Source organism: Eurosta solidaginis, chromosome 1 (genome assembly GCF_040869045.1).
Source record: "Eurosta solidaginis isolate ZX-2024a chromosome 1, ASM4086904v1, whole genome shotgun sequence".
NCBI classification, from domain to species: Eukaryota; Metazoa; Arthropoda; class Insecta; order Diptera; family Tephritidae; genus Eurosta; species Eurosta solidaginis.
In genome coordinates, this window is record NC_090319.1 from 326927705 (window position 1) to 326938867 (window position 11163).

General features: G+C 41.7%; 1 protein-coding gene across 1 annotated transcript in view; it reads left to right on the forward strand.

Moving 5' to 3' along the window:
- LOC137240877 (aminopeptidase N) overlaps positions 1 to 11163 on the forward strand; it is a 309531-nt gene that overhangs the window by 283691 nt on the left and 14677 nt on the right. The gene's annotated exons all lie outside the window — the stretch shown is intronic.

Consider the following 11163-nt stretch of genomic DNA (forward strand, 5'->3'; position numbering starts at 1 on the left):
AGAGCGCCTCCAGTTTTTCGGCTGTTTTTAAGGGCTACAATTCCCGATGTGAGAACAGTAGCAATCCCGACCACCAGTCGCTACCATGCCTCCTGACCCTCACACCATATGCTAGCACAGAAGCTATAGGACTGCGACTTCGAACTCATACCTTCGTCAATGTCACTTAGAAACTCTAGGTGTAGTTCCGCAGACTTTCCAACGGATGCTTTTGTCGCGCTATGCTGCCGAGCTACACCAGAAAAATGCCATGAAACGTTAGGGAGTGACTATTCGGCCAAGGATGCCGCCTTCGAAATCATAAGCAATCTAAGTGGAAGTCATTGCGTAATGGGCGAAAATCGTATAGTCTTCGGCGCATCTACATAATTAAATTTTTACAAGGACCCTGGATACAATTTTTAAAATGTAGACCAAAGTTTGCAGACGTTTGTGTTCACAACACTGATTTCAATAGTCTTCGTTAAATCAAAACGATATTTTAGAATGAAAGTCGACCGATTTTAAGTTGAAAGATGTTTAGTTTTCCGGCCTTATGACATAATAGCTCATTATGGATGACCGCCTAGCTTCAGTTTTCAGACTAGTTCGACTGTCCACTACATTAGGGTAGTAGCACTCACGGTCCGTAGTTCGACTGTCTTGGGAAATCTTTGGTTCACCACTTTGAGTGTTCTTGCGAAGGACAAAGCCTCACCTGGGAAATACATATATGTGCCTATGTATTCACATTTGTAAAAGGAACCGTAACGTCTAGGTGATATTTAAACTTGGCTGATAGGCTATAATCAATGTGATTCACTCCAATGGACTATTTTTGGATAGGGCCGCCAACTTACGTCAAACCGGGAGACTTGGGTGTTGAACGATAAAGTGTGAAAATCAAAATTAAAATTTCAGACGCTATTTTATAGTTAAGCAAATAAAGTGATTTTTCAAACCCTTCTCATACGTGTTGAAGATATATGCAACTTAAATGTGAGCTGAGAATCATTTCAAAGGAGAATTTAAAGCACTGGAGCCTACTAAAGGATTTTGCATCACTGATTTCGCTTTTTTTTAACAAGTTGAGGACAATTTGAAACGCCTTGGGTCATTTTATTTGAATTCATTATTAATTTTTTCAAAAAAACTATACAAAGTGAGCATATAAATTTATTATATAACTTTTCTTTTAGTGTTTTTTTTTTAATAACTTGGTGAATTGTGTGATGCAAAGTCCGTGTTAAGCTGACATCGAAAAGCCTGTTTTTTAAATTACTTTTGAACAGTTAGAAAATGTTAAATTTCGCAATTAGTTTCTTATAACTGGCAGTGATGCGTATCCGTTGACACCACTTTCGACCAATTTTCGATATGAAAAATAAATGGCTTAAACAGTCTTAAACGAGTAGAAAATATAGTTACGCGCCGATATTTTTGAAATTCGGCGGCGGTGTGCGAAAAATGACCATAATCGGCGGCGGCGGCGGCGTTTATCGGCGGCGTATATCTCTAACTTCTACATTGATTAGCATAATTTTCTGTAAATAAATAAACCGTCTTCCCCCTTGTCCCTCTCAACCCTCCTGCAGATGTGTATGTTCGCATTATAAATATTAAATTGTTTGTTGGTGTGCTTCATTAACCCCAAAAGAAATTAATTTACGCCAAGCTCATCTGTATGAATCGCTTGTTCAATTTTTTTGTTTTTGCTGATAAGCACGCCAAACGTTACGCCCACTCAATTTAATTGCATATCTGTTAACAGTTTCTGAACTTATCATTAATTATTCCTCTCCCTGCGTTTGTTTTAAAATACTTAAATGGTCATTGTGTCAGTGGTGTCTTCTGTAAAAGACCTTACTTTTCCATTTATCTAACAAAGGCTGTCAATTGTGTTATAGAAAATGGGCGCTTCTTTTAACTGCACTTATTTTTGTTTTCAAAGCAAGTATGTGCACACATACACTTACACAAATGTTTAATTTACATTCAACAAATTTTGCACCATTCGATTTTTGCTTGTTTTCACTGTGTCGGCACACTTTTAAGTCGTAAAGCTCTTCTTTGCAACTTTTACTAGACAAGTGTCATAAGTGCATATAAAAAGCCAATATATGCCATTCCTTTGAATGCAACAAGTGTGAGGATGCAGATGAATGCAGATACATATCAATAAAATAACATCTGTATAGGTATAATAAAGGTAATGACATCGAAATTTAACTCGCCAGTAATGCTATTTCTCTTATAGGCCGCCCCATCGCGTAGAACACGAATCGGGGTAAGAAATTAGCTAAACGGCTCCAAAATCTTGACTGACGGAAGTATTTTCTTTCCTCTGCTGGAAATTAGAGTATCGTTACTAATATTTTCTGGAACATTTAAAGTCATACGCGTTACATAACTTAGCCAGCAAAGCAATTAGGCTTTTAATCAAAAAATAACGGAAATGCGAATCGAAAGTTGTCAAGACATATACATATATGCATGTTTTTATAAATCCGAAAAAAAATTCTTTCGAATCGCGTTACATAATAAAGCCCAAAGAAGAATTTTTGGAAATAGTGATTCTCTGTTCTATGTTTAATCTGGGATAGTTTTCACTGTTAACACTAGTCCTCAGATAGACGAAGTCCCTCGTAGTTTCGTATGCCCCAATTCCTTCCTTGATATCAGCAAGTACTTCATCTTGTTCTCGGTAACCGCAATACCTATTTATTAATCTCTGTGTTCAAGGCCAATGATATCAGGTTAAACCAGCAGCTCGTTTGCCACATATTGTACTATTGCGGTGTATATCTCTTGCTAGAATTAACTTATCCAGCACCAGGTTAAAGAAATCGCAGGATAGGGAGTGAAGACATGTGCTCGTCTGGCCATGTTATCCATAATGCTCTTTGCCAACTCCTCCGTGTTTGAACTAGATATGGAAAATATTAATGTAGCGAAGATTTAGACTTAGCGTCTGAGGTCACAATATATCACAGCGCCGGCTTAGGGAAATCGCTGTGACTGATGGACTGCAACTGTATTTGCGGCCTGCTTAAAGCTTCTATCTACTGCTACTTAGATGGCGTACAATTCATATTCCCGCATTTATGTATATGTTCTGCGATTAGTGAAAACCGTGATTATGAATCGCGATTTTGTTCATATGCTCTTTGACAACTGTTCAATCACAGTGACAAAAAAATATCACTACTGCAGAGAAGGCACAATTGCAGCTAACATAAAAACTTAAAGTCCTAACCCTTTTTTAAACATCTCAGTTCTGATATTTCCATTCTCATTATGTCATAGCGTGGCGGAATATATACTCCATTGCCGGTGGTTGGGGTATCAGATTATCATCTTACTCACAATCTAAAAACGAAAAGAAGTTTTATCTCTATAACTTAAACTCGATTTGTATTCAGCTACCACGTCGTTCAGACATTTGTTCCCGTCAAGAAAACTTCCGTAATCTACCAGATTTTTTAGTACAATTTTTGAACATTACTCCTACCAGCTATCATCTGTAGCTCTTTGCACTCACGTCTGCGGAGAAACGTCAATTTCTTCAAATTAGGAGCCTCCCTTCCATGTCACGTTACGATAACACTCAGATACTCCGCAACATGGCTGACGCCCATACGCGAAGTGAACCTGTAGGAAACGTTCGTCGTACCAGTGGCTTTTTCTTGTTCAATGACCGCTTAAGCAACTCAACATCGCACCAAATATTTCTTAAAAACCTCATATAAAAAGGACCGAAAGTTGCACCTTCCATACATCCGCCAGATTGTCAAAAAACCGTGCGCCTAAAAATCTGAGTTGTTGTGCCATTCGACTCCTCATCCTGACAACTTTTGCAGGGAGAGTTTGTTGGTATAAGTTATCGTCGAAGCAACTATACAACAGCACAGTGAACTGTGATGACGTCCATAAGACTATCAGTGCATATTTATTTAGTTTGAGGAGAAAGCTTGCTCCATTCATATTGAAGCATGGTACTTCGAGACCTTGAGCGCTAACAGTGAAATGTAATTTTATTTGCCACCGCGAAACAGTTCCTGTGTAAGCAACAGCTTTCATATAGGATATGTAGTTTAAGACTGTATCGCATCAGTTGCATTGAAGAAATCCGACTTTTTTTACATTAGTATTTATTACATTAATTTATGTACATATTACTTAAAATTTGCACAAAATTATATCGTCGAAATTTGCAACCACTAAACCTTAACAATTTCCCTGTGGTTTATCGTGACTCATTCATTATTAATTAACTGATTGGATCCAAAATTTGTCAATTGGCGACACATCCTCACATTGTCATAAAGCTATGACCGAAGCTTGAAAAAATTATATTAAATTTAGGAGTGTAATAAAATAAGCTATTATTACAATGAGTTGTGCTATATGGCTAAATTAGTAACTGACAACATATGCATAATTAGAAAATGTATGACAAATGGCACGTTTTAATGAAAAATGACAGCGAAAAAAATAATACTTTTTCTCAAGTTACAAGTGTAAGACATGACGGTACATTTTTGATTATATCAGCCAGTCGATGACTAAGCATCAGTGAACTATCACAAAAATAAATATTGACAAATCATAATGGGTATTAATATTTCTTCGAACTTCCTACCACAACGTCACCACAAAAGAATAATGCACAGTTAGCTATGAGTACCTATGTATGTATTTAGATAAGTTATTTACAAAGAACCGCAATGATGATGACTCCCCGCCACAAAAGCGTTGCTTTGACTTGTTTTTTGTGCAAAACACTTCACTTGGGTAAATCAGTATTTGTATGAGAGTGCAATTTTAGTGACAAAGTGTGGCGAGTTTATAAATACATATAACCAATATCAAACAATGACGCTATTGCAAATTGAATGGCAGCCAAAGTAGATAGCAGAAAACAACGCCTTAACTTAGTCTATAATGTTGATATTTCCGACAGGGCAACAGTAAGGATTATTTTCCGCCATCCCTTGTCAATTTTGACTTAGGATAGGATAGGTTAGGTGGTAGCTGCCCTGATAAGGATAGCTCACTTGGACAACACGAAGGTCCGTTGTGATACCACATACACCAAAAATAACGGTGACTTAGATCTAGCTACTTAGAGAATCGTTGGGTAGCAACGATAAAGCTCCGAATGATACCGATCTCAGCTTTGGATATATCCTCGGGAGATCCAAGTGAGTCGCGACCGAAGTACTTTCGCCTAGTTCTGGCAAAAGCTGGACAATCAAACATAAAGTGATTTGGTGATTCCACCTCATCATCCTCCATTCAGCTGAAGCAGGATGGAGTTTCCAGTATATTGAGACGTACCGCATGGATACCCATGGGACAGTGCCCTGTCAAAACCCCAATGACCATTGATAGGTGAGCCTTAGTGAACCCAATTATTTCAGCAGACCTCCTGCCATCCACTTTTGGCCAGTAAGATCTTGCTACCCTGCAAGACGTGGTATCCGCCCAACGTTTGCTGAGCTGATTCGAGGCCCAGCTATGGAGGAGCGATCCTCAGGTGGCCAGCGGGATCCCGAAATCCCTACAGCCATCTTCATCCGGTTCAGTTGTACCGATGCGGGCTAAGAGATCCGCTTGACAGTTACCCGGGATATCACTATGGCCCGGGACCCAGATAATCTTAATTGTAAAATAATTCGATGCAATCGCAAGCGAGGTTAGGCACTCCCAGACCACCCTCGATCGCACTGTAGTTGAGCTCAAGGCCTTGATAGCCGCTTGGCTATCAGAGTAGATGTTAAATTCCCTAACCGTGGTAGCACTGGATATGATTCCATCCACCGCATCCTTAATCGCAGCAATTTCCGCTTGGAATACACTGCAGTGATCAGCCAACTTAAACTTGCGGCTTAAATTTAGCTCTTGACAAAAGACCCCCCCACCATCCTTTCCATCCAGCTTTGACCCATCCGTGAACAAGTTAACCGGTCCCATGCCCCAGATAATTCCTCTTCCCCAATCCTCTCTCTCTGGAATAACTGTGGTGAAGGTTGTATAGGGAGCAGTTATCGTTCTGTCCGGGATGAAGTCGAAACTGGTAAGAAGGCTAGAGTGTCCGCGGTCAGAAAGTCTATATCCCATATCACGAAGCCTGACCAACGACCTTGCCGCGGCCGCCTTTCCCGCAACATCTACTGGGTATATGTTCAGCATGACGTTCAGTGCCAAGGTAGGTGTTGTTCTAAGAGCGCCACTGATACCAATCAGCGCCGTCCGTTGCACTGACACTAACATTTTGGATGTGCTCGCCGTGTCCAGTGCTTTCCACCAGACCAGCACCCCATATACCAGAATCGGTTTGACCACCATCTCATAAAGCCAGTGTACTATTCTTGGCGAGAGTCCCCATCTCTTCCCGATAGCTCCTCTGCAGCAGTACAAGGCAATGGCGGCCTTCCTGGCCCGATCTTCCACATTGGGTCTCCAGGACAGTTTCTTGTCCAAAACAATCCCCAAATATTTAACCCTATCAGAAAGTACCAACGGTACCCCTCCAATCGAGGGAGTTCTGAAATCGGTCATCTTATGTTGAAGAGCCGCCGACTGGACGTTGTTAGGTCGTCAAGAAAATCCGACCACCAGGGTGGCTTGCCCTTCCCCCTGTAAGTTTTCAATGGGCAGGACAGCTGAAAGGCGCTATTGCTTGCCGAGGTGAAGTTTTCCACCAGAACGTCTATCTCAGATTCGGACAGGCCCGAACTAATGATAGGCACCGCAGGCAGTAGCTCTCCCAGCTTCCTATAATACAAGTCCCAGTTAGTTCTTTTAGGGTTCCTAAAAGATATTTTACCGGGACGTTCTTCGTTCACTAAGAACTGAATATATCGATGATCAGAGGAGTGCTCGTTGAGAACCCTCCATCCAGATATCCGACCTTCCAGTTCTCTACTAACCAGGGTGAGGTCCAGGACCTCCTCCCTTACCGCAGTAATAAAAGTCGGGTCATTCCCCCTATTACATATACAAAGTCCCTCATCTACAATAAAAGTAAATAAAGACTCACCTCTAGTGTTGGTATCCGAGCTTCCCCAAATGCTATGATGGGCATTAGCATCGGCACCGATGATCACGCCAACACCTCTCTGCCTTGCTTCAGCGGTGATTTCACCCAGTATCGCAGGTGGTGGTCCCTCTACGTCCCCGTGGGGCATGTACGCTGAGACCAACCACATTTGATTACTTCCTCGCTCGAAGCAGACCGTGGTTACAACAGCATTGCTGAAATTAGAGAGAATAAAAGCTTTAATATCTTTTTTAACAAGCACACAGGATCTAGGCCTACTTGCCTCCCCATGCACCAAGGTGTTGAATTTTCCATTCCTTAATCCAGAAATCATACTGCCGTTACTACTCAGCCACGGCTCCTGGACAAGGACTATATCCACTCCGCCTTTTTCAAGGCAGAGCAACAAATTTGCGGAAGCCGCCTTAGAGTGCTGAAGATTGATTTGACGGATTTCCATCAAAAGCGCTCTTCTTCCGCACCCCATCCTTGGCGGATTCGTATTAGTCTTGTCCATTCTAAAAAAGTCCCCCACAAGGCCGCTATCAGCAGCCGATTGTGTAGTCGCCTTTTAACGGCCTCGTGGTTATCTATGCTACGCAGGGAGGCCACGCGAGGGTTGACGCATTACCTTACGAGTAATGCGTTCAGAGCCAGACCGGAAAGCAGCGGGAAAATCTTCAACCGCACCTACACCACCAACTTAACGGCGACGGAGCCGGAACGTACCTTGAGGCCCGCCACGGTTTTAACGGGACTTGGGCAGGTGCAGCATTAGCCTACCAGCCATTTCGGTAGGGTTTCACCCCGACCTACTAAAGTGGCAGAATACCGCACCTACCAGCCCAAAGTCATCAAGTCCAAATTTAATGTCAAATCAAAGCCCTAAAACAGTCCAGTTCGTCACCGTTGTGTACCGATCTTGACTCTTAAAGAGTCCTCCCTCCCCTGAGCTCGGCACAATGACTCAGGGGGTGCGGGTTTTATCGAGTTGTCCTCTCTAGATCCGCCATTATCAGTAGAAGCAGGGGCACCTCGTGCAGGACGTGAAAACTAATCACGCGTGACATTCGTCACTATGGCCGGTCTAAGACTGAAATCAGTCCCTGATCCAGAGCCTGAAACCACTTATGATATCCAAGCCAAGTATCTTAGCCCCCAAACAATTTTGACTTGGTGACGAACCAAAATTGGCAAATGATGGCGCAGAAGCATAACAAATAATAATTATAAAATAGTCACTGAAATAGAATTTTGGTTGATTGGTTGGTTGCTGTACGGCCCGTATGCCAAAGATCCGAGCCCAGTACGCGCACGGGGCACCATTTTGATGCACATTTCTCCAGGAACCAGGTGCTGATTTCGTATGGGTAGTCAGTACTCTGCTGATATCTTTTACCGAGCATTTAGCTAATTCCTCAAGCTTTGGTAGTATATAACTGCCCAATTAATGAACTTCCTGTAGAAATTAGAAGCTGTGAACACCTAAATATGTTTAAAAATAAATTATACTTATATTGTCGCACAACTGTGATACGATAGAGATTTCATATTACGTGTGATAAGTTTATATGTTGTAAATCTAGGCATAAAATCTGTAATAATAATAATAAATAAATAAATAATTAGAAACCTAGTATGTGCTAGAGCTGGGCATTTACACAATTAGTGCGCAAAAGTTTCTTTACTGCCTCGTTCGCCGCAGCTCTTGTAAATGCTGTTAAGCATGCAGGAAATGCAGCCAGTGTCCCGTTATTGTGGCAGTGCTCATAAAGATTTGTTTCTTGATCTATTTAATAGGTCCTCTATTCTCTTACTGTCGTAATTCGGTCAGGTTTGCTTGGTTACCCTGCAGGTGTCCGAGGTGTACGAGTTGGGGACAGCTAACTCCTTGAATCTGCTATGTGAGTTAAGAGTACACTTCCCGCAGTGCTCTTATGGCAATTATAAACAAGTATTCCACTTAAGCCAATGGCATTTCATTAGAGAAGCGGATGCAATGCCAATAAAAATGTTTATAAACAAATACTCTATTTCTCACGCATCGGTTTTCATTAGCGAATCGGATGCAATGATTATGCTAAGTGTCCAGTTATTGTAAATATTACAGTAAGTTAGGTATCAAATGCAATAAGCTAAAATTACGTTATAAATAAGAGCAATTCAGAAAAATAAGGGCAATTTGGTTTAGTTTGTTTTCAACTTTACTTCGGTAACTAACCATACGTTTTATTATTTTTTAAAAACACCTCCTAAAATAGGAGGCTGTTAATTTGTATGTTTCTTTCAACTCTTGCAGGGTAGCAAGATCCATCTGCCCGGAAGTGAATGGCAGGAGGTCTGCCGAAATGATTGGGGTCACTTAGGCTCATCTATCAATGGTCATTGGTGTTTTGGCAGGGCATTTTCTAATGGGGGAATCCATGCAGTATATCTCAATATACTGGAAACTCCATCCTGCTGCAGCTGTATGGAGGATGAGGAGGTGGAGTCATCGAGTAATTTTATGCTGCATTGTCCAGCTTTTGCCGGAACTAGGTGAAAGTATTTCGGTCGCGACTCACTTGGATCTCCGGCGGATTCATTCAAGGTTGAGATCGGACTCATTAGAAAGTATATCGTTGCTACGCAACGATTCTCTAAGTTGCTATGGCTACGTCACCGTTATTATATGTTGTATCACAACAGAACTTCATGCTGTCCAAGTGAGCAGCTACTACCTAACCTAGCCTAATCGGTTAGAAATATGAAAGTTTGAAACTAACTCTACGGCTAGAATGTTGTTGTTGTTGTTGTAGCGATAAGGACACACCCCGAAAGCCTTGGGAAGTGTTATCGATGTTGATGGTCCTTTGCCGGATGCAGATCCGGTACGTTCCGGTACCAAGCCCGACCATCTCGGGAATGATTTGTTATGACCACATGCGACCTTCTTGGCCACTCCCCACTCCACTCATTAGGAGTTCGGGGTCGTCAGAGCCTCAGCTGTTAATGAAACAGGATTTGCCACGGATAGGTGAGGTTGACAATTAGGTTTGGGGAAGCTATATATTACGCTGGCAAACTGGAAGGGTTGCGCTACACAACCCCTTGAATCTGGTATTTTAGTCGCCTCGCATACAGATAGGCATACCTACCGCGGGTACATTCTGACCCCTAACCCGCTGGGGGACGGCTATAATGATATAATGAGGTTCCTGGACTCCGTTTCCTTGAATGCGTTCCCTTGACTGCATTCTGGTCGACTAATAAAAGGATTATAAAAGCAAATTACCATACAGGGCCAAGCAATTTCAGCCGTTTTCAATGGAAATATTGGTCCGATCAATTTGATTACAATTTCATTTCGTTTAAGTACAAATTCTTGGCAGAACAATTTTCAATGCCGATTTTTAATCTACCGCTTTACTTAATTTTGGAATATGTTTTAAACTAACTGGTCTTTTATAACCGAACTTCTGTTATTCTAATGATGACCTCGCCTCTTTCGCACTATTTCAGCTCCATTGGAAACGAGTCTCTGATCCGCTGAGCTCCCTTGTTAGAACAGCTTCTTTATACTAGGTTCCTGGTTCTATTAAGCAACGGAGCCGTCTGCTTTTTAAAGGACCAGGTTCCTAAGAACCCTCTTCCAGGCATCCCTAGCTAATATACTCAGTATTTAATAAAAAAATGGTAACTAACACAACCATCTTTGAGTTATCTGATAACGAAATATCTTCAACTATGCTGCTATCACGATGAAAGGACAATAATTTAGAATAAATAAATAAATGTAAGGCGCGATAACCTCCGAAGAGATTTTAGGTCAAGCTTCTCTTCCAATTTGCGTCGTGCTCCTCTTGATTTTTCCTACAAATTGGCCGGATGGGACCTACATGTTTTATGCCGACTCCGAACGGCATCTGCAAGGCAGATGAGTTTTCACTGAGAGCTTTTCATGGCAGAAATACACCCGGAGCGCTTGCCAAAACTGCCGAGGGGCGACCCCGCTTAGAAAAATTTTCTTCTAATTGAAAAACCTTATTTCTAAAATGTTTGATGTTGCTTTGCCCGGGGTGTGAACCCAAGATATTCGGTGTGGTAGGTTGAGCACGCTGCCATCACCCCACGGTGGCCGCTTTGTTAAAAAATAGAAT